Below are 5,451 nucleotides of genomic sequence, written 5' to 3' on the forward strand. Positions count from 1 at the left end.
ATAAGATGATCCTGAGAGTGCAGCACCATGTTACCATCTCTAAAGCTCATTAGCCAGCAGCAAAAATTGTGTAACATATGTATAACCATTGAAAACAACCTTAGCAGAATAAGCAGAACAAAATTTCATGTAAAATCTTGGTATAACCAGTAGATTATCCCCTAATAGAAGCTAATTAGGCTCCAATACACAAGGCATAGCAAGCACAGACTAAATAAGCCACAACCATGAAACAGAGCATGGTATTACAGCAGCTCAGAGATGGAGCTAGAGGTAGGATACGGACTCACCGGAGAGGAGGTTGTAGTCGAAGCCGCACACAGGCGCCGCCACCACCGTCACCCAGGAGACGCTGCCGCTTCATCGACGGACTCATCTGGTACAAGGAGATCATCAAAATGCATCACACTCATGATCATCAAAACGCGGCAGCAGGAGCAAATACAAGTTTAGCCCACCATGAACAGGGGCACTAGGCAATCCAGTAGCAATGTCATATATAGGTAATAATAACATGACCTTAGATAATTAGTTTTTGTTCTTACTGACACACAAGTTGACAAAATGTACTCAATATATTCTAATAAAAAGGTTTGGGAGCAGAGGGAGAGGGAGGTGGAGATGGACGTGCTACCTGCTGCTGCGGTGGTGCCTCTTGGTGGTCGTGCTTGAGCTCCTCCTCCTGATGCTGCTCACTAACCTGCAGGACAAACAAGACCATGGGTGAGCTGCAGCACAGGCACATACAAGAAGTGAAGGTAAGGAGAAGAACCTGGAAGAAGAGAGGTGCTCTGTCCTCCTCCGTCCGTGCCCATCCTCCTCCTCCGTGCCTATGTCGAACAACCTCCTTTCATCGCTTGCGAGCACCATGCGCCTTGATTGGCCATGAAGCCCTTGTCCTCTGCTGCACGGATTAAACCCAAAGCATCAGTACAGCTACACTGGCACATAGTACAGACATGGTATCACAGACATTCTCTAATTGACTAGCACCCAAATATATATACATGCACCAGTTGAGAAAAATCATGACTTGAAGAAAAATCAGTGTTCCATGCACACCAAATCATTCAAAAAACTAACTACACTACTACAGTTCTGAACAGCTATCGGTGCATGAACAAAATATGGAACAACAAGCACTGCATGACAACGTGAGTATATATATAGCACTCAACAATGAAAAATTATCACAGAGAACAAGATACCAAGAGATGAATGATGGCACTTAAATTCTAATCTCACATAGGAAAAGATTAGCATGGCTGCAACTGCGGCAAGACACCCAGCATGCATGTGCCTTACAAGTGGCAGCAGCTTTACTGACAAGTATGAAATTGATACCTAGCTGCAAGCATTGCTCCTCCCTGCCCAACAGAATTAACTTTTAAATAGATAGCAATGTTTATTTATTTTCACATGATTGTGGAGATATAAATTTAGGATACAGTGCATGACATATTATCATAGTTTTGAATAGCATGCTGTCTCGACACTATAGCAGCACTATACTAATTGGAGCGGGGCCACCAGGAGGATGCCGATCGCCCACGAGAGGGCGCTACAGCCCAGGGCGACATGTGGGAGCTAGAGATGTCGATGGAGTACCTGGTCAGCCTCTATTACCTGGCCACAGTTCACAAACTTAGTGTGAGCATTTTGATGACATTAACATGCAGTACAAGCAAAGATGGCATGACTGAACCTTGCATAGTAAAAACTTGCAAGGAAATAAGAACAACAATGCTGAGAAGATAAAATAGTGCATTATCTTGGAGTGTCACCAGCAGCAAGATAGCACTACTCTTCTAGTACTCTAGCAAGAAAAATAAAGTATATAATACACAGGCAAGGCAGACTTGGTGCTAATAGAATACAGGAGCAGGGAGTAGCACAGTAATTAACAAAGAGAGCAGAGCAGAGCGAAAGGATCTGCTCTGCTTTGGTGCCTTTGTAACAGTAATTAACAGAGGATGAACACTACTCTGCTCTGCTTTGGAGTGCCACAACACACACGGCAATGGACTGCTACTATCCTTGATGTTGAGTGACCTCACTGCTACAAATTAACTTGATGTTCTACTACTAGTTCATTCAAGCTCATGGCCGGGAACGACCAGAATAAGAACATAATACATAGAAAACATATGTGGAAATGAGTTTCTATTCAAAACATGAACAGATTCTAGAATGAACATTCTAGAGCACAGATTCTAGAATGAAACACAACATAGTGTGGCAGAGTATTGAGGTGTTGGGTAATTCTTCAGTGGGCTAACAAAATCATCATGTTCTAGTCAGTGGCGATTTCAGAAATAAACAAAGAAAGTACAACCGTGCTGCTCTGACATATTGAAAGAACTACACACAAGTGGGTTAATACCGTGCTCAGTAGCTGAAATCCGAGACGAACTAATCATTTTCCATTTGCGACTGACAGATCGACAACGGCATGAAACCACGCGCCACACCTCGGGCCATCGGGCAATCCCGAATCCATGTCGAGATTCCAGACCAAATCAAATCGAAGCAATCCGCATATGGAATAAACAAAGGACGCGAATCAAGCCGGGGAGCGACTGACCAGTGGGCGAAGAACTTGATGAAGGCGAACTGCTCCCGCGAGGCCGTGAGGAAGGCGTCCAAGCTGGTGGGGTTGAGGTCCACGGCGTCGTCCCCCTGCGTGGCGGCCCCGGCCCCCGCCTCGTCGCCGACGCCCAGCGACCGAAGGGCGTCTGTGCGCCCCGCGAGGAAGGAGGCGACCGCGCGAACAAGGAGGAGGACTCGCGCCGCCGCGGAGGCCATGGGATCGGCAAGGAGCTGGATCTCACCGTTCCGCCGCGGCGGGGATCCGGCGATCCGTCTCGCCACATCTGTACATCTCAGGAGGGAGGGAGGGAGGTCGCCGGTGGGGTTGGTAGTCGGCCAGTGGCGGGATTGGAGAGGAACTGGGGGAGGGAGAGGAATTGAGTGGATCTCCAACCAAGGAGGGAAGGGGAGGTGGAGGCCATGGTTGTGGTCGCCGACGGTGTTGAAGTGGTGATTGCCGCCACGGGAGAGAGAGGGGACGCTAGAGGGAGGTGGCCATGGCGTTCATCTAGGGTTTCGGCGTGGAGAGAAGGAGAGGGTGGAGTGGAAGGCGGAGGTCGCCGGCGGGTATGAAGTAGAGGATGTTGCCAGGGAAGTCGAGGAGTGGGGGAGGAGGTCGCCGGCGGGGCTGGGGCTGAGTTTGGGGGAGTGGAGATCGGCGGCGAGGGCGGTTTGGTGTTGAGGGAGAGGAGAGGATGGAACTGGGGGACCGAGGGGAGAGTGGGTGGGTGGGGGTGGCGGCGGGTGGGGATCTGGGGGATCGAGGGGTGGGTGGTGGGTGGGTTAGGGTTTTTGATTCTCGGGAGAAGCTCCACCGTTGGATGGATGCGTGATGGATGGCTCAGATTGCGTCCAATTTGGTGATCCGCGTGAAAGCGGTTGCTCGCGTCTCATTGGTCGGCTATCTCGCAATTGAATCTCAAAATTTTGGACCCAAAACTTTGAATTTTTTTAAAACATAACAATGGCATAGTTTGTCCAAATGATCTCGTTTTTTCATAAGTGTTCATCTTAGAATGGCAAACGATGCCATAGTTCGATGGCTTTCATTTTCTTTGCACAAAATGATGATTTTCCATTTTTCGAGTGCATAAAAAGGTTTTTTTGTTAAGAATCTACCAAATATTTATTCCAACATAGCACAACTCCATTTTTCAAAAATATTAGACCAAATTTTATGTAAAATGGACCAAATAGTTACAAGTCAAAAAAGCTTTTGATCCACCTCTTATAAAAAAACAAATTTCACCCATTCAGTAGGAAGCGGGGAAATTTGAATGAATATTTGTTCAAATGATTTCATATTGTGCACAAGGGTGAATCTTGGAATGGCAAACAATGTTGCCTAAAGAAGTTTTCATTTTCTTTGGACGAAAAAATCATTTTCCATTTTTCGAGTGCCCAAAATGAGTTTTTTTGTGAAGGACCTACCAAATAATTGTTGCAAATTTGGACCAAATCAATTTTATAAAATACTAGGCCATATTTAATGCACAATTGACCAAATGGTTGGGGGTCAAAAGTTTTGACCCACCTCTGGTGAAAAAGACAAATTCCCGCCGATTCAGCAGGAAGCGGGTCAAATTTGAACTGCGGCTGCCTCATAGTTTGCTCTTTATTTTTTCCAAAAATCATTTCTAGGTACATAAGTATCTATTTAATCAGAGAAACACCAAAAAAATTCCAAGATTCAACCACTAGCTAGGAACGGTCATGCCCGCCGTTTTGACCGCATTTTGAAACGGGCATAAAAAATTCAAAAAAATCAAAAAATTGGGAAACCTTCACATTGTGTCATTATATGTGACCAAGTTTCCAGGAAAAATAATAAACTTGTAATACGGCAATTATTTTAAAAAAGTGTTCTCAGAAATGAGCTATCACGCTTGAAGATTCAGGGTTTTCAAGCCAAATGATCAATCTTATGGCCACATTCATGGCATAGTTTGTTCAAATGATCTCATATTGTGCACAAAGGTGCATATTGGAATGGCAAACAATATTGCCTAAGGAAGTTTTCACTTTCTTTGGATGAAAAAACCATTTTCCATTTTTCGAGTGCCAAAAGGAGGTTTTTTTGTGAAGGACCTCCCAAATATTTGTTGCAAAATTGGACCTAATAATTTTTCTAAAATACTAGGCCATACTTAATGCACAATTCACCAAATGTTTGGGTGTAAAAAGTTTTGATCCACCTCTCGTGAAAAAGACAAATTTTCGCCGATTCAGCTCGAAGCGGGTCAAATTTGAACTGTAGCTGCCTTGTAGTTTGCTCTTTATTTTTTCCAAAAATCATTTCTAGGTACATAAGTATCTATTTAATCAGAAAGACCAAAAAAATTCCAAGATTCAACCACTAGCTAGGAACGGTCATGCCCGTCGTTTTGACCGCATTTTGAAACGGGCATAAAAAATTCAAAAAAAATCAAAAAATTGGGAAACCTTCGCATTGTGTCATTATATGTGACCAAGTTTCCAGGAAAAATAATAAACTTGTAATATGGCAATTATTTTAAAAAATGTTCTCAGAAATGAGCTATCACGCCTGAAGATTCATGGCTTGCAAGCCAAATGATCAATCTTATGGCCACATTCATGGCATAGTTTGTTCAAATGATCTCATATTGTGCACAAGGGTGCATCTTGGAATTCCAAACAATCGTGCCTAAGGGAGTTTTCATTTTCTTTGCACGGAAAATTCATTTTCCATTTTCCGAGTGCCCGAAATGAGTTTTTTTTGAAGGACCTACCATATATTTGTTGCAAAATTGGACCAAATTAATTTTCTGAAATACTAGTCCATCTATAATGCACAATTGACAAAATGGTTGGGTGTCAAAAGTTTTGATCCACCTCTGGTGA

The 5,451-nt window shown here is 44.0% G+C and overlaps 1 long non-coding RNA gene across 1 annotated transcript; it reads right to left on the reverse strand.

Moving 5' to 3' along the window:
• Positions 1-640: 640 nt before the first annotated feature.
• On the reverse strand, positions 641-3,289 carry LOC123074087 (uncharacterized). Its single transcript, XR_006435856.1, has 3 exons — positions 2,585-3,289; positions 1,246-1,626; positions 641-904 (listed from the first exon to the last, which is right to left on the reverse strand). It is a non-coding gene; the product is annotated as an uncharacterized lncRNA (long non-coding RNA).
• Between the last annotated feature and the right edge of the window lie 2,162 nt (positions 3,290-5,451).

The sequence above is a fragment of the Triticum aestivum genome, chromosome 3D (genome assembly GCF_018294505.1).
Source record: "Triticum aestivum cultivar Chinese Spring chromosome 3D, IWGSC CS RefSeq v2.1, whole genome shotgun sequence".
Taxonomy (NCBI): Eukaryota; Viridiplantae; Streptophyta; class Magnoliopsida; order Poales; family Poaceae; genus Triticum; species Triticum aestivum.